Genomic DNA, 26,026 nt, shown 5'->3' with positions numbered 1-26,026 from the left:
TAAAAAATACAATCCACATATAATTACAGTCTAAATTCCCCAACTTTACAGCTGCAGCAGGATCTGATGATAAACACACTGTTTGCAACCATAACTGTGGTCTGTGAGGCTTGTCAGAAATTATGTGTATACATTTTTACAAACAAGCAAGTCCTATAACACCTCAGAATAAATCTTTTGTACTTATGCAAAAGAAAATTAATCAATTGTTCAAATGTCCAAATACAACGCTTTTTTCAACTTGCTGACAAGAAACTGCTAATTGCATATGGATCAGGCGACATTAAAGAGTTTTTTTTTTCAATTGCACTCAGTTTGTGTGTACGTACATATAGCTCATTCACAACAATGTTAACTCAAGGCACTTTGCAAAACAAGGTCAGTATAGCTGGAGCTCCTTCCACAGGAGAGGAACCTGATAACTAAAAGATCTACTTCCTGTTCTACTTAAAATAATTTGTAACCAACAAAAGATTGATTATAAAATAATCATCAGTTATGTATATTTTATATACATAACATACATGGAAGTCAATTAGAAGGGGCTTAATGCACATGTCAAGCACCCCAAAGTGTTTGTATTATGGATGGGTTTTCCATAGTAATATTTGCTCTTTTAGAACCGATTGACTGACCAGGAAATACAAGCGAGACAAACTCTCTTTTAGTTTCTCTCAGCAGTCTTTTGGTTAAAGTGAAGAGTTTTTACTGCACCACATCATTTTAAATTTCACTTTGGATCTTTCTCCCATTTTGTAGAAGTTGCCAACTTCTCTGCTGCAACTGTTACCTTGAGAGTGGTTGAATAACCAGCACAGCTGCAGATCAGTACGCAATAAAGAGTCAAATCAGTACACACAAAAGAGCCCCTTTTCATAAAAGAAAAGGTAAAGTTAAGGTAAAGTACTACTTTAGGTTTTTCATAACACAACACCAGGACACAATACAAGATGAATTGATCAGTTTTATTCATAATCAACAGGCATTCACAACAAATGGTGTTAGATTGTTCTGCAGCTGATTTAAAACTCCCCTGTGGAGCAAAAAACAAAAGAACAAACTCCTTTTCTTTCTTACTTGTTACAGCCGTCTCAAAGTAATTTTTTACTAAATGTAAAAATATCAGTGCACATACTGTACATATGAAGTGTATAATTGTGAAGATACAATATATACAAAATGTATTATATGTATTATAGCACCATTTTATTCTGTTCAACAGAACATTATTTCTGCCTGTATTTGATGTTTATGAAAATGTACAGGTTAGTAGAAAACAGAAATGAGTGAAACTGAGCAAATTGTTTGTTGTTACTGAACAGACCACAAATGCCAGCAATACTCGACATAATTGTGGTCTATGCCTTACGTTGCACAGGTGCAAGGTTTCTCTTTCAGATTTCACAGAGTTCTGCACAAGATCCATTTTTGATGAATACCAAGTCGTTTTTCCGCTCCAACTATTTGTATTTGCATTGGTACATTTGTGCCGCAGTGAAATATTAACATTTTGACCGAAAAGAAGCACCTAAAATGACTCTTCTAATTTTGTTTAATTTCAATTAATTACACACTCATTAAAAGCAATAGGTGAGACATGCTAATAAGTCACATTTTCACTCACTGCAGTTAAATAAAAACGGCTTTCACATGAAAACGTCTCACACTGAAGAAAAATGATTGCTCTTAAAAAGAAATTTCATCATTTGGGTAGACGTGATGAAATAACTCCATATGATTAAATGTAAAAAGAAAAGAAAATAAAACTTTTAATCTTTCAGTGAGCACACAAGAGTTCAGAAGTTACACTACGAAGAAGTTTTACAAGTGTATTGATTTGCAGGGTCATCAGACATCAATATATATACTGTAGATGTTTAATGAAAATTTTTTTCTGAGGAAAATAAGTTTCTAGTATTACTCTACTGAATTTCTCTTTAAGGGAAATAAATCCTCCCAAAGCACATGATGGGACTCGTTGGGTGATCAGAAAACTTAAAAGAGGATCTCCTCCTAAGAGTTTTACATTTATCACAAATCTTCCATCTTCCAGTAGCATCAAACTATATCTTTAAGCAAACATCACTTAATTTTTCTTTATCACTATCTAATTTACTGGAGATAAATCAAAAGTTACAGGCTCTACCAATTTTAATTTCGGTAAAATGGATAACCCTTTTCCTTGTGATTTCTGCTCCACCATAGCTACAGCAGAGTCAGTTAATTATGTCGCCTGTTTCTCACTCCAGTTTTTAATGTCTGAATTTTTAAGCTGATATTATGGCTTTGATATCAATTACACTCGTCTGTGTCCATAAAGCCACTAGTAAAGCACTGCTTGTCCCCTCCTGGGTGCCTCTCATCCGAACATCCCGTGTAAGAGCCAGAACCATTATTCCTCTCTTCATCATCGACTCCAGAGTCTTCCCCTCTGTCACCTTCACCAGCGTCCAGGCTGTATTATTTTCTGTCCACATTTCATCATTATGAAAATGAGACGAAAAGCGGAAGAATGGTTCAAACAGAGCAAAACAAATGGACTGGACTTGCAATCTCTCTGAACAGACCAAATATTACAGAACACTATGATTGTTCCAGGAATCATACGAGGTCAGACGAAACACTGTGAATAAATGAATATAATTTGAGCTATAACCTGTTTCATGAAAACATTACTAGTCTGATTGAACAGGTCTCTTCCAGGAAAACAAAGGACAAAACCAGGTTCCCTGCATGATCATATGTGGCTCATGCTAGGATTTTCATATTTAGCTTAAAACTGCTGTGTACCAAGAAGGTCAGATCAGGAACAAAACTGTAGCTTTAAATAAATTACCTATTGAGCCACCACTTTTGTAGGTTGTTTCCTCCCCCCTAAAAGTCTACAAAAAACATTTATATCATGCTATTGTTGTCAGTAAGATGAATGACTCCTTTCATTTTGACTGCAAACACATTAAAGCCACTTCCCAACAACTCACCCAAAAATTAGCTAATTTTAATTAAGTCTTCAAATGTTTAAAGACTTAATTATAATTAAACATCAGGTGTGGATGTCAGTGTGCTTACCAAGGGGAAGGACTAATTGATCTATTTTGTGTCAGAGAATAAAAATGAGCAGCAGAAGGTTGTAACTACATACAGCAGGGTGTAATGTCAAGCTTTCATGCTACTCTTAACGACCAACTCTGTTTGCCAAGCAGCTTCTGATCAGGTATTTAAACTAATTCTGCAGAAACTCCAAGTACTTTGAGTTATCTCAATCTTTTTGTGTATGTCACTAAGTTATGTTTTTTATTCTGACTCTTTTACAGTTATCACAATATTTTTCTTGTGTTTGGTTTATTTTTATTTTGAGCTTTTCATTCTCAAGATTTTTTTCTCCATTTGTTTGTTGTTTCCCAGTTTACTGTGTTTTTTTTCCCCTTATGTTTAGTTTTGTCATTTCTATCCATTTACCCTCAGCTTCTGCTCACCCATCGCTGCAGCAGATTGGTTGAATTATGTCACCTTTACTGCACTCACTTGACAGTGCAGTAGAGCTCTGCATTGGGATTGGGATCCTGCGACACCCAACCCAAATCTCACGGCAGTCGGCTGGTTTCAAGGCTGTCAACAGCAAGAACAGGCAGACTGAAGTAAACACTGAGATTGTTGGAAGGGAACGATGGAGAGTACCAAATGATTGGTAATAAAGTAGTGAATGAAGAAAAAATAAGGAAAATTTAATATCATTGTTATTATATTAAGAAGATTCCTCCTTCAAATCAAAATCAAATAAAATTGGATGAGGTGATCCAGTCCGAAGACGACATTGTTGTCTGTCAAGATAAAAATATTTCTATTTCGAGAGTTATTTAAAAGTCCACAAACACGCTCAAACAGATCTTCCAAACGCTCAACAAGAGCATAGCAAAAAATACACAGAAAATACTATCCAAAACACTTCTGTGCTAAACTTAAAAATTGTTTAAACTACTGTATATATCATTCATTATCTGAATGAATGAGTGTAACAGAAGAAAAACCCCGACCCACCTTCTATCCTGAATCCTCTATCCTGTGATCCCTCACCAGGTGTAGTTGTAAAATAATCTCTGTTAGTGAGAACACCAAATCTTTTCAATATACATTAAAGTTAAACTTGTGTACTGTGTCACCATCTTCAGGAACAGGAATGCTTGCAACATTTGACTTGTTTTTTGTATTTAGTTTTCTGTTCAGACATTATCCAGAGTTTTGTTTGTGCGGTAAGGCTGACAGTTTGTATTCCCAAATTGTCACTTCGGCTTAGTTAAGGAATCATAGAAAGAGGACAGTTTGCATCAAAACACAGCACAGTGTAAGTAAGCCACTAAGTAAACTTGTTGATGTCGGCAGGCTACAATTGATGGAAAGTACTGTAGTCCTTTACTTTGAGAAAAAGAGGGCTTCTGAAGTGATGGAAAAAAAATATCTATATGCAAACGCAAAGAGGTCATAGTCCGCTGTGCTCAAGATGTGATTTCAGCTCGAGAAAATGGTTTGAGATTAAGTCTAAGCGATGTGATGAAAAAGGGGATTTCTCTCTAATCCAGGCTGTTCTTTGCAGCCAAAGTTACCCAAAGCATGTCAAATGCTCCAAGTACCTTACAGATAAGTAAAAGATGAAGGAGAATTGGGGAATTTCCTACGCATTAAAATATTTGATATGGTTGTTTTAATGTATTCTGTGGAAACTGTCAAACATCTGTCAGAATGGCACCCTGTCACCTGAGCTTGATTATGCTTTGATTATGTTTATCTCTCTGGAGATAATGCATACATTTAGAGACAAAATGATAAAATCAAATGGACAGATCTGTTTCTGTCTCACTTTTATTTAAAAAGAAGCAAAAAAAAGGAGATATCAAACAACAATATTCCTTTCTTTTGCCCCTTTCTTCCTTTTGCTTCACATCTTGGAGTAAATCTGTTGCAAAAATATCTTTTTCACATTAAACTAGGAAAATGATTTGTTTCTCCATTGCCCTACACAGTCTACATTTATTGGGTTTACATGTATGTTTACTTCCTGAGGTCACCTCTGTCTCAAGCATACTTGAAAAACATGATGCTTTACTTGATGCTGTGAAGAAAAGACTACGCTTAACACAACGCGTGTGATCTGCTGTGAGCTGAAGGCGGGCCTGGCGGGTGCTTATTTAAATCATGTGCAGACTAAAGTGCGAGACTTTTGAAGTGCCAAAGTGTGGAGGGGAAAGAGTATGTTCGGTTCCCCCTAGGTGATAGATTCTGCTTTGGCAAATGCCAAAAGGATCAACCAGATGCTGGAACATCTGCGAGTTTAGTTCACTCTCTGGAAACTCCATATGGCAAAGCTCCCTTGGTGGTATGGGTAAGAAAAATAATTAAACCTTTCATTATTCATCATTTTCACAGTGCTTCCCATCGTATGGTGACAGTTGTAAAAGCAAACACTGCACTTGTTGACACATATGGCAGCACTGTTCATTTCCTAATATGCTAATGATGAAGTTCCTTTAGCATTCAGTTTGTTCACTTACTTTTGTTATAAATTACTGTAAAATACGTTGATCATGTTGAATTGACTATAGTAAAACACTGACATAGTGCTTCCATTCATGTATATTAAAACAAAGAATATATTTTTCTTATTCTATTACCATCATAACACACTAAAATATTTATTAAAATACTCTATCAATCTAAGTAGCATGTCAACCACAACCAAAGAAATGTAAATTTTTGTCCTCTTCTGTTAAGAATGGTTACGCCTGAATAAACTTATAGACATCTTGCTTTAGACCAAAAACAGCTTCCTATGTAGGAAACTGTTGCTGTAAAACTGCACCTGAAAGAATAGGTTTATTACACATCAAGAACTTCAAGGCAAGAGGTGTAATTGTAGTGACTAAGACTGAGCATGCAATGACACTTTCTATTTCTGAAGAAGCATGTAGCAGCTTGCTCAACAACAGTAGCTGGTGAGTGTGAGTGTATTTGCTTTAAAGTGATGAGTTATGGATGGATAAAGATCTTGTCAGAAGAAGTGCAGCAAACTACTTATCTTAGAAAAACGATAAATTACAGATGAAAGTCCTGGTGGATGTATAGAAGAGGAACAGTGGAGAACTTGTGCATCACTATTTTCTCTCATAATCACCTTTCTAATTAGTTTTGGACATCTGGAAGATCATTTGTCCAGAAAAAATAATTTTTTGTCCTTCCAAGAGGGAAAAATCCTGATACAATCCATGTGTGGGATTTCTCTCATGAAATGAAGTGGGTTCACCCACAGTTGTGTTCAAGAACACCGTCATGAAGAGATAGTTTGGATCAAAAATAACCTAAAGTAACTATTTTCTCTATTCTGATGCCTGGTTTGAACTTCAGGAAGTTGTATTCACCACATCTAGGGTGAGACACGTTTGAGTTGCAGCCGATGGCTGGCCTTGTCACAAGTTTTGTTAACCAGCAATCAACCATGTACCTAATAAACTGGCTTAGAAATGTGTGTACACTGTGTTTAATAATAATAATAAAATATTCTATATTGTCATTATTAAAACATGCAATAAAACAATATTTAAAGAGGGGAGAGGAATACTATTGGCCATCCCATACTGACTGCTGGGTGGTAAGTTCATTGTGGCTTTAAGAAGATCCTAATTTCAAATTCCAGCCGGGTCAAGCTCATTTCTGTGTGGAGTTAGTATGTTTTTCTCATGCATGCAAGTGATTTTCCATTAGGCTTCCAGGTTTGTCAGAGGAAAAAAAACAACAACAAAAAAAACCCCTCAGTTTAAGATGCGCGTTTCTTCTTTCTTTAAAACATATTCTAGATTTGCTCTTTCATTCTTCATTTTCTGCAGGCTAAAAAAGAAATAGAGGAGAAAATATAAAGACTGTTTTGAAAACAACTTTCGAATGGTAAAAAAAAATCTGAGGAATCTTGAGGATCAGATTTCCATCACTCAGATTTGAATGTGAGTGGGCAACTTTGTTCTGTTCTGTCATAGATGTGAATTCTGCTATAAATATGTCCGTTCTGCTTTTCTTTTTATTTTAGAGTTTGAACTGTTATTAAAATCAACTGCCTGCTGGGGCAACCCATCAGGGAGAAATGCTTGAAAGCTTAGTTTGTTTAGTGTGTGCCCCTGCCAGGCTCACAAATATTTAAATGTACCTCAGATTCTCTGACCCAAAAAGTTTTATTTAAGTATTAAAATTTAACTTGTTATATAAAAAAGTATTTAGCTACATGTTGCTTTGGAAAAGATAAAACAGAAGTAAATAAGCAGAAGTTTTTCTTGTACATCTTTGTGATGAAATAGACTATTGTATTTTAATCTCCAACCCGTGTTTTCATTGTTTTTGCTGAATTTTTGAATGTTGTTTATATCTTACCTTCTCATAAAACTTGCTATGCAATTAACTATATCTTGATAACCAGATTGGTATATAATGAGTATTTAGTATATTAGTATAACTAGAGAATAATACTTTTGTTCTGAAACAATCGAGATGTTATTTAAGTTAACATTGGATGAACTTTTTTTTTAAAACATATAAGCATCTTTCTTGTACTGCTATCCGCCTCCTCGTTTCCTCATCTATTTAACACTTGGTACCGCTCTTTCTGCTGCTGTGCCTTGGCACACTTCTTATCAGACGTGTTCAGCTGTCGGTGAAGCGTCCACAGAGACTGACAGCATAGTGTGCCACTTGGCAGTGGTCGAGCCTCTTAATTTGCAATACTGTCCAATATTTTTCTAATGTCTTTTTTTCACTCCAGTAAATTCACCTCCACATTTCCTCCCAGCTTTGCAGTTGTGTCTCAAATGCAGAAGGGTTCTCAAACAAGCCTTCTGTTGAGCAACTACTTTTGTTTATTGTAACTAAGCCAAAATTATTCTTAATTGCACCTTTAAAAGCTAAACGTGATTTTGAGCAACTGGATTAAAACCATCGAAATATGTCAATAATTAGACAGTGTGGATAGTCATTGCAGGATGCTGATAAAGTATTCTGGGTTCAGTGGCCTCTCCGTTTTGTGTAACAGATTATGAGAGTTTCTATGACTTCATGCAAGAAATTGCTGCAGGCAAGACATGATGGGACATAATGGCATTGTAGCTGGGCACTGTAAATTTGAAGATATCTGCTAATACATTGCAATAACCAGAGCCTTGAACGTTGGAGAGGTGCACACACCTCCAAATTGCACCCATGCTCAGCTTTACTATTTGGTGACAGACCACAAATATTTCTCAGGCAGCATGCGCCTGTCAGGCTGACAAAGAAAAGCCTGGGGATTGTGTTTTGTGATAAGAAGCAAAAGCCTGTATAGCTTACCTGTACAAATTATCTGACTTTGTTAGTCTGTGTCACTTATTAAAAACATTTTTATAAACTTGTCAGTTTTGTATTTTGGTTTAAAAAATTAAGATGCAGCAAATATCAAGAGGTACTCATGCATAACTTGTTAGCTGATAGTGACCAAACTTCAAGAGCTGGAACAAATGAGAACTTCTGCAGTGATGGTGCTGTTGTTGTAATTTTTTTTTTTTTAAACTAGAGCATACTGGCTTGACTTTAAATCCACACCTGTGAAACTCATTGGTATGTTGAAAGGATCTCAGTCAAAAATGTATGTAGTCTGGATTATGTAGTCGACGGTGGACAATATTCAAAGTTGCACTGCTAAGCAGATGTGTGAAAAACTATTCAGAAAAGTAAGATGATTGGATGACTTCTACAACTGAACCTTATTCTTCCTCATGCCCTGAATTGTAGGCCACACAGATACTAATAAATAAAATAGAAATTGGTTATTCTTGGCGAGGCAACATTTCACAACTTCATTTTGCAGAGCCACTGAATGGTGGAGCAACTATTATCTTTCAGCAGTTTACAGAAAGAGACTGAACACTCTGGCCTTCTTTCTTTATCCAGCCGTTAAATTCAATAAATACATAATTCATACCTTAAAACCCATAAGCATTCCAAGATGTTGCTGCTTCTGCCTTATATTGACTTTTGAACAGAAAAATAAACCCAACCGCCAACAGAAAACCAAATTTGGGAACAATTTGGCATTCATTTGAAGCAATGAATAATGGTCCCATTGTCATATTGGATGAGCTGACAAACTTTAAAGCCTCTCATCAATTATTTGCCTCTAATTTCCTTGGAGCAACTCTCCAGGAGGAGGGTCTGCAGCTATCTCTGTGCTTCAGCACATAGCAGACTCTGAGGGAAGAAGCCATTAGCAGAGATCTGTTTATATTGGCTCACCTCAATCTGTGCCCATACCACCTCACTAATGTCAGACATATTTAACAACCGCCTGCCTTATCGGATGTACACACAAACAGGAGACACTGGTGGCAAAATCAATCAGCCATGGAAATTGGGTCTTATTTGCCTAATATATGCAGAAATAATAAAAAAAAAAACCTAGAAAGAATTCTGAATTTCAATGAAACTTTAGAAGTTTTTCATAATTTGACAGAAAGTTTAAATGTCATGGGTAACAAAAGTGCACAGAAATGCTCAGTGTTTGGTCTAAACGGCACATTTTAAGTGCAAGCTTTGTGTGAGTGTACGATTAGTTCTAACGTTTTGTTTCTGTTTGCGTGACAAATCAAACCGCCTGCTTTAGAAAAAATAATGGTTACAATAAAAATAAAGTCATTCCATCTCCAGAAGGCATTTTCACACTACATATGTGAGAAGACTGCTTGAAAGAGCTGTCTGACTAGATTTCCTCATAAGGAAATCAAACAGCAATAAAGCTGTCACTTACGTGTTGAAGCAAAGATATCACCATAATATTTTGCTGTGACTATGTTAGGTATTTACAGTAAATCACAGCTTGCTACCGGGCTCTGAAGGATGGAAAAGTTATGTGAATATGAATATCCTGTTTACTGGATTCAAAATACCCTGCACGTGTCACTAATAATCAAGAATGGGGCTGTAGTGATGAAACATTTTCTATGTCTAACTGAAAATAAGCTCTACTTCTTTTCTCGTCAGTAAATTTCAGAAATAAAACACATGTGCATTAAAGAAGCAATGAATTTATGGAAGTATACAACAAATATCTTCAAAGATATATATATATATATATATATATATATATATATATATATATATATATATATATATATATATATATATATATATACTGTATATATATATGAACCAACAAATTGGTTTCATGAATTGATTACGGAAAATGTCAACAAATTTGGCAATCAGTTTATCATTAACTTGACTACAGACTGTAAAACATGCCATCTCCTGAAAGACCACCCTCAGAGCAGATGCTAATATTTTCCAGGCACATAGTGCTATTTTATAGCACAATAAAGTAACTATGTTACCTTCAGTTGTCATAAAAATGCTGAATTTGGCAAATACGACTGAAATTAAATTTGACTTTGCATTGTAAAACCTTGAACTTGGGCCTCTTGTCTCTTTAAGAAACTTCTGCTCTTTCCGAAACTCAGCAATAAGCACGTCATGACAACATTCCTCAACATTTCTACGAACATTTCACTGATAAGTAGTTTGCATGAGAAGCTCAGCAAATGCGTAGATCCACCAGGTGTGTGCTAATTGCTGCTGGCACTAGTCTGAAGGTGCTGAATGGGGTAGTAGCAGCGGAGGGCAGGAGCTCAGCTTGGAGACTGGAGCTCCGAGGAGGAACTGTGTGGAAAAGGCAGAGGTCGGTGAGGAGTAAAGAATTTGCACATTCATGGGAGATTAGATGCATTTCTCAAATATGCATAAAAGAATCAAAGCAACACTTCAGGTAGGTTTTTGATGAGGAAATAACATTATAACATGATGTAAAGCTCGAAAAATTATATTTTACATAGTAGTTATCTTTTAAGCCAATAATTTTACAAAGGACATGTTTATATTTAAAGATGCAAAACCGTCTTTGCCTGTAAATATGCTCTTCTCAGAACTCTTCAATTTGCATAGTTTTAATGTTACCCGGTTCAATTTCTGTTAACAAAAAATACTTAAGCACCTTTTGCTATCCAATTATTAATCACTTAATTGAAAACTAATCAACATATCAACCTTACACTGTATTGATGTTAAGTCAAGCAGAAGGGGCTGAGCTTTTCACATCTTGATTTTAGTATTTTTAGCTGCAGATGCATCTCTTGCTACAAATGATCAAGTTTACACTGTAGGAATGCCATTTTATTACATTTCAGGCAATACAACTTTTATTATTATTTAAAAAAGGAAATGAAGCATTAGTCTATGTAAATGTTCTTATGGATTTCTAATATTGTATAAAATAAGCTTTAGAGGATAAGTAAAGTTTTTTTAATACAATTACTCGTCAGAATAATTGATAGAATAATCTGACCTACATGTACATAATAAGAAATTTGGGTCTTAAACCATTGAGTTGTTAGCATCATAACTATTTTGTAGAGCACAAAAGAAATATATGGTGTACGCAGGAACCAAACAAGAAGGTGGTAGTTAGTGAGAATCATAAAAGCGGACTTTCTCAGCTCGGTAATGGGATGTTACCCCCACCTCTCTTTTACAGTCGTTATCTCTCTACATGTCAAACACAGCCGGAAGCTGCAGCAAGAAGGTCATTAAACTTCATCTATTATTGACGAGTCAAAGACCTCTCATGGTCTGAACTTGCTGACACCTAAATTTTTTCAGAGTCATATGATTTTAATGTCTACCTCTGCTTCAAAGAAATCCAACTACAAAACATGCATTGATTTGCTTGGCTACGAGCTTAAAGCTGTAGCGGTTTATAATTGTCTTCTGTTTCTCTGAAATTGGGTGGAAGGTGTAGCATTTACTGCTCTATCTTTTTAGTGAGAGCTTCCAGTTCATTCCCAAGAAATTCCTGGGCCAGAAATGATATATAGTTGCTTCATTAGTTCCTGGATAAGCCATGGAGTATCCTCCCAGCATGACGTGCTCTAAACTTGGGGTTAAGTGCCTTGACAGAAAGCTGGAATCGAAACTCAGAGCCTAACGATTTCAGGACAACTATTCCTCCCATTTACCACAGGAACTCACACACCCAGGATGGGAAACCCATTGAAAGGAGTCAGTTGATCCTTTCAATGGAGTGGCTTGTTTCTGCACGCCCAGATCCCAGTGCTCCTCATTGTATCTCTACAGCTGAGTCCAGCCCACACTCCACCTTATTTTAGTTGTTTGTATCATGACTATCATTCTTTTGAACATAGCTCACATTTCATGACCATTAGCGCAGGTCAAAACGAAGCCGGACTGGCAAGTTAGAATATAGAGCACTTCTATCAACCACTTCCCACTTATCCTACAATCAGTCATGAACAAGACACTATATTACTTATTACTTTAGTTCCTTCCTCTGCAGCAAGCTTGAGTCCCATGATAGCTCAGAACTTCCAGACTTAAATATCTGCTGCCTGGATAATAGATTAAAGCATATATTTAAAAAGATCAAGCAGAGCTGCTGAAAATTACTTATGGATTACTTTGTGATGAAATACAAATCCAGGATCTTCCATTTGTCCATCCCGCAATTAAGTGGCATGGCTGCTTCAAAAGCATTGATATTCTTAGCTCTCTGACAGCCTGGTGGGAACATCTTAAAATAGCAGAAGGCTTTTTCTCCCATCTACACCAACACCCATCTTGAACCGTCCCGATATTCTACTAAACTTTGCAGAAGTATAGCAATATTCAATAAATTAGAATGTATTCCCATGAGGCTCCTTTGTCATCTTAAAAATTTGTATTAAAAATGTGTTGTTTTTTATGGGTCTGATGTAATATTCTAAAGGTAAATGAATGAAACTAACTTTTTTTAGACACTTTTAGTGCTTCTTGTTGGCCAAATAATTAATAGCACAGTGACTGCATAGTGTGGTAAGAGATTAATTCATGTCATATTGAGTCAATGCTGCAAGAAGTGAGTAACATCTGCATCCACAATGGAGCTATATATGAATATTCTGAGAGTTGTTCATGATCTGATGATGGCAGAAGGCAATCTAATCTTTTCTCTAACCACAGCAGGAGCTCCTCAGAGCTTTTCTTGATCCTTACATTCTGGGGTTAAAACGTGTGCACATTAAAGTTTACAACTTGTACTCATGTTGGTTCAAGAATCTAGTGTTTAGGTTAAGAAGAGGAAGCCTTCCACATTCATTCAAGTGACTCAAGATTGTGAGAACAGAATAGAGAACAGGCAGGTACTGCTTGATGGATGAGGAGAAATGACAAGTCACTCATTATCATGAGTGACAACATTCAAAATACTGTTTTCCTACAACATTTTCAAACTGCCTGTTTGTGGAAGAAGAGTGTTTGTCATAAAACAGGGAGAGGACGATGATGATCCAACTACATCTATCAGTGTGTCCTTCCTCTGGTTTTTGTTGCAAATCATATCCTTATCTTGTCTGCTGTCAAATCTGTCTTCTAGAGGGACCTCTGTTATTTCTGTGTTACTAGTCGACAGTTTATGCACCTCCTTGTGGGCCTACGTTTAACAACTACAAATGTGTCATGTTGATAATCAGATGATTGTGTTAAAGCAAAATTACAGTACCCATAGAAAGTACTCAACCCCTTGGACATTTGATAAAATTTTTTGCTTTTACAAATCAGTCATGATCAAACATTTTTTTCGATTTTTGACAATAAATTTTACCAAAAAACCCTGTAATATCAAAGTGATAATTGAATTCTACAATCTGAAAGCAAAATAAACACATTTTAATATAAAATAAAGAGACTGCATACATATTCATTTTCTTTGAAGTGACTGACCTAATACTACAGAGGTCCAGCCATGAATGAATGAACTTTTCCAGAATACACTGCATTAACCTTTTTTTTAATCTAATCTCTATAAGGATCATGTGAGATCATGGTTTAAAAGTCTAAAGTAGGTTCTGTAATGGGTTTTTTTCTGGAAGCATTTAGCATTTGGGGGGACATGAAGGTGAGATTCCTTTTCTTCACCAGGTGAGTGAAGGACTACATCATAGAAGAAACCCTGCATCCCAAATTGACCAATTTGTAGTTTGCTGATTTGGTTACTGTATTCCAACCCCCACAACTGTTTTTCCAAGTCTATTCAGCAAATGGCACTGTCATGGCTTTTCTTTATTCATCCAACCAACACACCGCTTCGGTCCCTTTGTTAAACAGAAATCATCCTGCATAAGAACAGTTCAAGTAAGGGCTGTGTCTGGGCAGAGCAAATTAGTTAGAGGTGGGACCACCAGGCAGCCTTTGTGGAAGTATTTTACAAGCCACCAACTCCTCAGATACAACTCCCTCCGTTTACTCATCATCCCCTTCCGAGTTCGAACTACGTTGCCTTAGAACCTGAAAGCCTTAGAACCTGAAAGCCCACCCATTGCTCTGAAGCTACATGGCTTCAGAGCTTGAAGGCCTCAGAGCCTACTACATGCTGACTCAGCAGCGGTTTTCATGCCAACAGCACCACCAGTGAAAGATCTTATTCAACACAAAGTGTTGACTACTGACTACTTTGGTTTTCTTCTATATAGCTACCATCTGCTTACTCCATAGACATCTGTGCTCCAGAGACTCCCACCTTTAGCATCCTCACCTCCTAAACCATCATTATCATCTTTCTCATGTACACCACCTGCTCCATCTTCATCACCACCCTTATCTGTGCTGGCTCCCCTGAACTGTCTCGGAGAACTACACCTCCTTCTATGGCTTCAGTTCAGACTTAGATTCCTGTTCATGAGAGAGGAGTTTTGAGTTTCATCTGTGTTTGATCACGTCATTCTTATTTATGTCTTGCTTTCGTTCCTTATTAATGATCAACGTGTCTTGCCATACTTAGTTTTGTCAGTATTGCTGTAAAGGTTTGCCATTTGTCCTTAAAAACCGCTGTAAAATTTCCTTGAATGGACTAGAACGGTAAAAAATAGGAGCTAATCATGGCCTCCATGCTCTGACAACCATGTGTACTCCCAACAATCACACAGTTCAGGATTAGTCAGTTGCAAAGAAATTCACAGTATGTCAGACAGCAATCATTAAATGAAAGTTCCTCTTCACTGCTTTTGCCCAAAATCACATGATGTATTCGTATGCAAATGCTAGTAATGCTCCAAGCATAATTTCATCTTCGGTTGGCAGGTTATATTTGAAAATGGTTGGAACAGATGCGAGGAATTTCATTCAAATTTATAAAGTGAGATTTTGCACCAACGCATATAATGCATACATAATACAATAAGAATTGTTTTCTTTTTGGGGTATCCTCAGACTTCTTTCTTAGTAAAAAGTAAATGCAGGAAAAGAAGTGTGAAACATTTTGTTACTCTGCTTCCTCAAAGTCATTGAAAAATACATTTTTATATAAATCAGTGGTGCTGTGAGAAATAATAAATCTAAGCTACTACATCTACTTGTGCAATTTGCATGTTCCCTCACACCTACATTTGTTGTTATTGTTGTACTGTTAAGACAACAATAACAACAAGGTTTTCCACCTCACCATTTAAAATATGTGTTTAAGTTACTGAATCCAACAAGTGAGACTCCACCATTATTTCTGTGTTGACCTTGTTATAGCATTGATCCGTCTTTGGGGAGGGGCACTGAGGATAAATGTGAGATCACACAATCACCACTACAATCAAAGGCAGGCTTGCTTATTCCTTGCTGCCAGTTTTATGTCTTATATAAAACTATGTTATGTGTAATTTGAAGGGATATTTTTAGTTAAACTTGGTAGTTTGGAAATGTAACCACCTGTTCACCAACAAAAACAACCTTTCTCTAGATGTAATCACTCCTGATAAAAATTAAAAGTAATAAATGGATATCTGGACGTCTCCCTTGCAGTAAAACACAGAGAACCCAGTTATTTTTGCTTTCTGCATGAGCCGCACCTGACAATAACGTACAGCGATAGTCTAAGATATAGGGCTGACCACATCTTTCAATGAAGAGTGACATACATGAGGGTGTACCATCTATTTATCTACTTGTATCTGAAATAAACAGGCTGCCTTGGCTTTCTCAAACACTGCAAAGTTTAGCTACACACATTAATAGGACTAGTCTCAGATCAATAACTATTGACTAAAGGTCTCCATTATTGTCTTGTAAGACATTACTGCTGTAATTTTTTACATTACCCCAATTATAATAAAGGCAGATGATTTTAGTACAACACAAAATCAGATGAGTGAAGGTTGTAATCATGCTTTCTCACATATGACCCAGGGGCTCACCGCCTTTCTTGTTACATTCTAATGGATTCATTAACCAAAGTCAATGATTTATTTGTTTCTGGCGAGTATAACTGCTTAATGGTAGAGTGCATGGAAATGAGCACACATTGATATTTGCACATATGGTTTATTGATTCCTGTGGAGAAATTAAGATACACATTAAAGTAGAAGAAAATTAGATAGACACTAATGAACAGCAAATGTTTTTCTAATTCCTTTAACAAAATGTTGGCTGTGCTTATGTTTTTGCCAAGAAAAAAATCTTTTCAGCTGCTTTCCTACTATTGAACAGGTATTCTGGGCTTTCTTGCAAGCTGTGGCTTCCAGAAAAACTTGTTAACTGATGTTACACCATTACGAGTTTAGAAATGGGCCACGATTTAAATTGATTGGTTTCCTGTTACAGACTCGATTTTAAGTTCAACATTTTTAGTGTTGAAGTTGGGGTCATTTACAAAGTGTGCTTTGTCTCTGTGCTTTTTAAATTCCGACTTGACGTGTGAGATCATTGAATTGAAGAGAACGGCAAAATAACAATCAATATCTCCCTGTTACTGGTTTGCTTCTGCTAGTTTTATTCTTTACTTGCCTAACACTATATCTTAGTGTTACACTAAGAAAAATTACATTACTGTCTGTACAGGGAAAATTTTAATTTAGATATTTAAAATAAGCCCACACACCGAACTGAATGTTTTATTTTTTCTTTGTTCACTGGTTTCTGATGATACGTTCTATAATGTTTTAGACATAGACGGTACCTACAGCTTATTAATCTAATAAATGACAAAATAGTGAATTATGTCAAATCTTCTTATGTTTTATTGATGCGACAGTGACATTACTAAGATGATTCATTTTGTATATTAACTTTTGGTCTTCCGAAGCAAAGTGTTCGGCTCCAGAAGCCTGGGTGGACACACTTATCTGATAAACAGTTTTGTTGTACTAGTGTGTCTCACACAATTATAGTCTTCAGCTAAAACTTTGCTGATTAAAATAATTTTGTAAAGAACCGCATGTTAAAGGGAACCTTCCAGTTTGTAAAAATAGAGAAGAATCTGTATGAACACGGATCCATTTCTCTATTTTTTTGTGAATCAAATAGCAGTGATGGTAGGCTGGTATTTTATATGGGATATGACAGAGACTCAACCTGCTCTGCCACAGATAACATTTGCATCAGGCTGTGATAGGGATAAGCTAAATTAAGAGGAGAACCAGCTCAGTGTCTCTGAAAACCCACGGATGATCCTGAATTTACCTTGCAGTAAAGCATCACAGAACGGGCCAATGGCTGGAGACACTGACCCTTTATGCTGAATCTCGTGTTTTCAGTCCTATTTCATGCCGTTTAGCTCTCAGCAGTGGTTCCAATTGGGCCGGCCACAAAGGTCGGGTTTGAAGTCAGCTGTTGGAGCAGGACACAGAAGAGTCGTCTTAAAGATCTCTCAGTCAGAGGACCACTAAACTTTATCAATGTCTGTAGTTCAAAACATTCGGCGTTAAAAAAATCCAGTTTTAATCTATCATTACCCATAAGTTTTTTAATGAAAGTCACGACATATTCAATTGCGTTTTATTTTCTTTTGGTTGAAATAACATTCAACAAGCTGAATAGAGAATCCATAATGTGTCGCCACACATCAAGCTGATAAGTATAACTTTTTCCCGCAGTGTGAAGAAAAGAAAAAAAACCACACATTGAATGTGGTCCCAATAACTCTGGATATAAAGAGTAAAATTAATTGATCGCATTTAAATTATGAGCTATTCGTCTGCGGTCTGAATGTATATAATCTCACAACTTCCTGGTCTGCATCGGTTGTATTTAATCAAATAACTCAAACGTTTAGAAGCTGATCTGGAGGATGAATCTGCTAAAAGGATAAATGCCTGTTCCCAGACCGGAGAGCAGTCAGGAGCCGAGAGGAAGCCCCACGTTCTGAGCTAATGTCTTCTTTTTTATTATTATTATTGGTTTGATGCAAACTTTGAATTTTGGGTCTTCATTTGCTTTAAACCATAATCATCAAGAAAAAACAACCATTAACTTATGCCTCAGATATATCATTGTGTTTGTGTGCAATGGATCTGTACCAAGTCCGAGCTTCACTTTTTAGTTTAATATACTAACGTAAATTTACTTTTCAATAGTATTCGAGCTCTGAACCTTTCTTAAAACAAACGGGGTGTAAGACAGGTCCACCATGGGTGTGTATTCATCTGAAGAGAATAGTGGAGCATCATGCACATTTTTCTGCCTTTAGGCGAATGTCAGATTTGCCTGGAGGTCAGAAGCAAAAGATGGAAGGCATAAACTGGAGGGACATAGTGCCGCTCCTTGCAGAGATAAGACAGCGAAAATGATGGGACCAGAAGGTAGAACAGGAAAGAAAGGTATTTATCTATTTCTAAGGATTTAAATTCACTGTGAATACCACGGGGAATAAATAGGATTCTGGCACGCATGTTGGAGGGCAGCGTGACCTTTTTAGTCCCTGCTGCAGGTGACATTTGTGTTTTTTGAGTAAAAATTTTCAGGAAAGTGAGGTAATTTGTAATAAAAGCACATCTTGTGTGTTCAAATTATACTCTTTATCAAACAACAACACGTGCACCGATAATAGAACGCTTCGGTTATTTGAATGGCAAGTCAATTATGATAGCGGTTTTGATCGAAGGTACACCGATAGATGTGTGTTTGTCAACCAGAGGATTTTGTAACATGATTAGATCAGCCAATTATCTGAAACTGTGATGGGATCATTTCTGATGGGCAGCTTGCCATTTAATATTAAGTTCCTTTGTCTAAATGTTCTAAAATACAACAAGTATTTAAATAGAGGCTTTAACTGGTTCATGTTCTTAACTTTGTTTCCTGATGTTGGATTATCTGGATCACTCAGAAGATTTCCATCTCCTCTTATAATGATTGTCCTTGGTGGTGTCTGACAGGTAATAGCGAGCAGCGTTTGACCTCTGGGATATGTCTTATATGTGTGAGCTCCAGCTGACAGCAGCTTAACTCCTGTGTTAAGGCCTGTCTTCTGATGAAAGAGAGAGTTGAAGGAATGCTGCAGAACATTTTTCCAAACTGAAGCAGCTATCTATAGCAGCAGCCGTCACTGAAACCCCTGCACACTATTACTATCCATATTAATATTACAGACATAAGACCTGTCTGACTTTATAATATGTGATCTCCTTTCTTATTATGCCTCTGCCTATTTTCAAAGTCTTTTAGTGGCATTGTATTACTTTTCCTATTTGGCTGCAGCTCATCGGCTTAGATGGGAACTTTTAATGAAATTTTCGACGACATTACATTTGAACTTAATTCAAGCAATACAAATATCTTCGTTCAAACAAGAGAGAAGCCAGACAAAAGGTAGGCATTGGGCTGGGATTGTTTTTTCTTTCTTTTTTTTGCTTTGGTCAGATAATTCATAAATAAAGCAAGAAAAGTAAGACGCAAAAAGAAATGCTCTTGTTTGTTGAAATGTCAAATCCTTAGTTTCTTCACAGTTTTAAACTTAATCCTGTTTAATCTGTTTCATCTAGATGAGACAAAAAGACTGACTCAAATGTATGCAGCTACATACTGTAGTTATGTAACCTAAACCCAAACTCTGAGTGTTTTGGACAGTTTTGTTTCATTATAAATTGTCATGACTTTTCTCAACAACCCTAAAATTGTGCTAAAATTTAGAAAATTGTTAAAATTGTGTAAAGATCCCTAAAAAATGGATTAATATTCTAACACAGTGGCATAGCCGGCACAAAAATGAGGAATATAGAAAGATTATTAACATGCATGTTTTAGTTTGAGTAGTAGGTGTTCTTTTAGGGTTTTAAAAAAAATTATAAAATCACCAACGACCAATTACTGGTACATCTGCTGTACGTACTCTGTATAGTACAATCCCAAAGAGAGAGCTGTTATTATTCCTCTTGAACAATTTCTCTAGATCGTTCAGAGTCCTGAATCCCGTTTTTTATTCTCCCTCCTCCTCACTCTACACGTTTTGGTAAGATTTAGACTGAGATGACGATGCATTGTTTTGGTATCTGGTACAATAGTTCTGTGTTGATTTGGCCATATATTTAGAATCATCCAAAGACTTCCCTCCCCCCCGTTTTCAGTTTGTTGCAAAAAAAGTTACATTTTAGTTTAACCTGAGCAAAACTTGCAGCTCAAGTTGAAATATCAGTAAAAATAAGTTCACATGTTTACATTTGGGATAGTGGGACAGTACAAAATGCCTCCAAAACAATTATTATGCATGTAAAAAGCCTCTAAGGCTCTGTGGAGGACAGTCCATTGTGTCTGCTGCTTTTCCTTCATTTTAATAAGATGTTCTGACATTGTTCTCCATAATGATCTTCAAATAACAAGTGATACAATAAGTGTTACTTTGATGTGGAATGTTAAATCCATTTTAAAGTAAGTCTTGTTGATGGTGTTCCTTTTTTTTGTCTGATGTGCTTTTATTCCAGATGTGACCAGTGTCTGCAAACCAAATTGCCCTTTAGGGACATTACAGTTTAACCTTAGCTGAACTTATTTTAATCAGTCACACTACGTTGTCCTGAGGCTTGGTTGCTTCATGTGTGTCGATGTGCGTCCCTAAATGGGTTGAGGTACTAGTTATTGTCTCACTGGCAATTTCAATAGAACAAAATGTTTTTGATCATGGGGTTATGTTATGGCAATTAAACATAAATGTATTTTAAGGCTTTTTTTTTTTACACATAATTACTAGGTATGGTATTAATATTGACAGTAATGTTTATCTAAAAGTCTACAATAGATTAAACCATTTAAACAATATTGCTAAAAGCTAATACATAGTAATTCATAGCTAATATAAATTAAGGCAACATATTTTATTAACTTTGCTGAAATATCTCCTTTTCCTCTTATATTTTCTAGTCCTTTTTGCAGACATGAAGTATGGCACTCAGAGTTTAGTTGAAAGCCTCTGCCGCTTACAGTGTACTTGAGTTTGAATGCCAGATTAAAAAGGACCAAAGCTTTTATTTTTGTTTTGAAGCAATTGCATAGGAAGGAGAAAAAAAGATATGAAATGAAAGGTGAATGCAGCTCGAACTCAACAGATGTGAGTAATTTTAAATCTCCCATTATTTTCCATTTCAAATATGTCACTGAAGTAGTGTGTCCTTCCTCCATGTGCTGGAGGCCAGAGCCACCCCCACTGAGTTCTAGGAAGAACATCTGAGTCCTTCTCGGAACTATACCTGCAATTGGTTATTACTGAAAGCAAATAGTAGAGGCTAATAAACGCTGCATCAATACTACTGTCCTGGAGAACCCCTTATCTGGTGAATTAGAATAACAACCACTTTGTGTATGATTCATTCTGACTGAAAATGCACTTTTTTCTCCCACAGCGAGCATTTGTGACAGTATGCAATACTTACTTTAAGAGAGGTGTATGTGTATGCATCCTAACTCTGCATATTTTAAACTGTGACTGTCAACTAAAACCCAAGGTTTCTGCTAGTCCTGTCAGCATGGCCCTATTTTTCAAGATATTGTGCTCTGCTGCATGGCATAAAAGATCCAGTATTGGTCTGAGGGGCACAACTGTTTTGCCCCTCAGACTTCAACTACAGTTGCCCTAAGTCTCACCCTGTGTGCATCTGGCCTGTGGGCTACCGCTCCTGTGCTTCACCGACACCTGCCTCTGTGTGGGGTGTATTATTCCTCTAACTTAGTGCCATTTCTGCAGCATTTACAATTATTTGAAATAAATGTAGAATCTCTCAGCACCTACATTTGTTGTTTGCTATTACAGCTCAAAATGTCTATATTTTGAACAGGTATCATTGTTGAGACTTAAGTATATGACATTTTATGTGGAACATTTTTGAGTAAACACAGGTCTTTTGACTTAAATTGTGTCCATGTTTACCAAGAAAAAATGGAAGATATTTCTTTGCAGACCATATGAATGTGTCATGCATCCAAATATGTGAGAACGTTACCAGTGTGGGTGTCTCAAGGCTCCTGAGTGGAGCCATGTTGTTTACCTCATTGAACATGGGATTGAAGCATTAAATTGAAAGACAGGATTACAGGGAAAATCCGTATAGAAATCAGGGGATGTTTACTTTGAAAGGAGCAACAACAAAACCTGCCCCTTTCCCATCTCTGTATTATTGCAGCCATTTGTGCCGTCTATTTCTCTAAAACTTCTCAGTTTGCCCCTGTTGTTGCGCAACACCCCCCCCCTCCTTTCTCTCTCTACTCTCTCACTCTCTACTTCCTCTTCTGAGAGGGGAGATGTGCTACCAGCTCTCCATCTAACGGGTTAATTGAGTTTCCTAAATCTGCCGGGATTTACCCTGTCCAGAACTGAAGTAAACTCTGTTTAAGCTGGTTTCGAGAAACGATTCACCTGATTTTTAACGGCCTACATCCAGGTGTCTCACCCTTCTTCCCTCTGTGAATTAGCCAGACTGAGCAGCCTACAGCCAACTAGTTTCACAGAGCACACCTGTTAACGGTCGCTCGTTCTCTTATTTTACAACTTGCATTTGTTATTGAACCAGGTAGGTTTTAGTGACTCGGGCGAGTCCCAAGGATGTTGTTTTAAATTTGGGCTACCAGCAACCTATAAAACATTTTAAACTTTTTCCTCTCCAGAATCAAACATCACAGCTATTTTACAACCATCAAAGAACTTTAAGGTGACTCATTAACTGAATGTCCACAACATCTTTTAGATTTTCTTTATGCTAAATATTTTATTAGTAAGGCAGTTTTGCAAGGGTCAGTACAGCTTAATTCAGTAGCAGAAATAATCAAATAAGTAAAATCAATCATCTAGTCTATCTTTCCCTACTGCTGACACTGAGAACTAAAAAAGGAACCTTTGAGAGAGACGGACGGAGTTTGACGTTTCGATCCCCAGACCTGGCCTGATGATGAAGAAGATGTTGCAGCAGGAGGAAGATGTTGATCGGCGAAGGCAGGAATCTCTGTAGGTCTGATGAGCTTCTTCTCCGCATGGATGGTGAGGTCACACAGGACTTGGTGCTGGCAGGAAGGAAGGCACCAGTTCTTCTTCTTTGTCTTTGCCTTTGTCTTCATCTTTGTCTTTGGGGTCTGAACCCAGCCGATGAGAGAAGTGCGATTTGAAGCCACAGGTTGTGGGCCAGACGGGTTGGTCCCCATGCATGAGCAGGACAGTCTTCGGCTCCGTGGCCCCGGCTCTTCTTCAGCTGCAGAGTTCTTTGTCCATCTCTTGGCTCGAAGCTGCCCGGAGGATCCAACGAACGGTTCCTCTTTTGCACTCACCTTTTATAGGGTTTCTGACTGCTTAGACAGATGATCTCATATCCATCACTGTCTTACAGACATTTCCTGATGTCTGTGCTAATGTCTCAGGGTTGCTCAACCTCCTATGTCCATTGCCTGCACAACCTTTCACCTACTCTCTAAATAAGGCGTTGATCATCTCTGCTCTCCTGTTAGTTCCTTGCCTTTCACCTTTCACCTACTCTCTACCTCCAACATATCAGTGATGTTTAATTGCAGTTACACCTTTTACACCATTTCAAGTTCAATGTCAAAATCACATTTATATCACTTTTATTTTCTTTAGCTTCTCTGATTTTAGCATTCATTTATAATTTTATAACCATAACTTATATCACATTTATTTTCTTCAGCTTCTCTGATTTATCATTCATTTATGATTTTATAACCATAACTTATTAATTATCCTTATTATAATCCTAATGTGAGTTATTACAGATGTTTTTCTGAAAAGAAACCAAAAGAATAATACATGATTCTAATTATTTACTACTAAAGTTACAGTTACTTGTTTTCCTTGTAAGTGTTCCCACAAATATAAGTGTAAGTATTATTACAAGTAAACCAATATTAATATAAGTATTTTACTTTGAATCTTATCAAATTATCAAAATGTTTAGATTTAATTCTTTAAACTTTCATGCTTTAAAATAAGAAATAGTCTCATCTATTTTTATGAATCTGCAGGCTGGAAACTTCCTCTTTTTCCAGGAAACCTGCTTTTCCTGTTTCATGACTCTCTCTGTCTGACTATGATTTCTTATGATTAGATAGAAAAAAGTAAAATTAAAGCAAAGTTTGCATGAGACAAAAACAACACACACAACCAGATTTATTTTATTGACACTTAAGTCTACTGTTGGGCCTAGATATCACTTGAGTGATTCATTTTAAAGATAACTTTATTTATTATTACTGTTAAACTAACTTTATTGACACTTAAGTCTACGGTTGGGCCTTGATGTCACTTGAGTGATTCATTTTAAAGATAACTTTATTTATTATTACTGTTAAACTAAAATCTCCAGCATGGGGAAGTGGGATGAGCTCGGATTTTCTTGACACCCCCTCCACGAGGTCAGACCTTTCACATGCTGGGAGTCCATCACCCTCCTGCAGTTCGCCGTCCTCATCCCCTGGAAAGAGAAGAGGTTCGTCTGGGATGTGAAGATGCAGATTCTTCATCCTCAGTTGTCACAGAGGGCTCAGTGTAGTCATCAAAACTCCACTTCTCTTGACACCCCCTCCTTGGAGTTTTGATTTCCCCCATGAGGTGATGAATGTCGAAGAAAACTTGGATCGCTCTGATTCTTCTACAAGAACCTTCGCTGGATGAACTGTCAGTTCTTCAGGATGTGGGATGGTTCTTTAGGGAAGATGGGCTGAGACAGAAGGCCTCAAACAAAAAAAAAATTCTGGCTGTTCAGCAGAGCAAAGCAAAAAGCATAAGCATCATGACGCTTTATCCGTAATCATGATCCTTTTCCATTTTAATCCATCAGGTGGTGACAGGAGTTCTTCTTTAGCATAGTCCAATTTCTTCACGGCCCTCCCAGTCCAAAGCCTTGAAGTTGTTCTTTGAACGGCAACCTTCCCGTAATAGTGGCCAGTCTACTGTAGGATGGCATGGTGCTTGATTCTCTGGCCATCTTCTCGTAATGTTCTGGTTCGCTGTAGCTAAGAACTGGCTTGAGCACTGCTTCCTCATGGACCCCTTTCTTCATCAGTAGTACTGTTGAAGTTCAGTACTTGCTTTACAAAAACTCGGGCGTTGAATCTCTGCTTGATCACCGTAGTTGCAGGCCGATCTTGAGCTTTAATCCAAACTCTCTGCCCTGCTTTCAGTGACACTTTGAGCTGCAACTTCCCTTTTTCTTCTCTGAGCAAAAAGGAAAAGTGTCTTCGCCTCCCTGCTTTCTGTGACGTGAACGGAGTTCCTCTGCAGGGGAAGACCTGCTCTTCTAGCAGTTGTCACTGTGTCCATCAGCACCAAGAGGTACTTCTCACCTCTCTTTCCTGTTGTCCCCATTGGCTCTGCTACATCCATGCAGACTGAACCCCATGGGACTGTGCTCTTGATGAACAAACCTTCCATCCGCTGTCCTGGGTGCCCTGGGTAGCTGTGCAGAAAGTTGATGCAGTTCTGTTGAGGTCTCCTCCTTTTCCAAACGATCTGGACGGCCGGCTTCCTCCGGTTTCTTCCCCAGATTTTCCTCCTCGAAGTGATCATCCATCACTCCGTCTCTCTGTCGGTTCGAGTTGTCTATCCCCCAAAGCCTCTCTTTGCGCTCTTGAGCAGGGATGGGTCTAGACTATGTTGGCTACTAGCTTCACTGTCTGGATCCGGTCATTTATCCTCAGTAGAAGCTTTCCCTCACCTGTATGCCA

This window comes from Xiphophorus maculatus, chromosome 3 (assembly GCF_002775205.1).
Source record: "Xiphophorus maculatus strain JP 163 A chromosome 3, X_maculatus-5.0-male, whole genome shotgun sequence".
NCBI classification, from domain to species: Eukaryota; Metazoa; Chordata; class Actinopteri; order Cyprinodontiformes; family Poeciliidae; genus Xiphophorus; species Xiphophorus maculatus.
Note: the sequence above shows the minus strand (reverse complement) of the source record.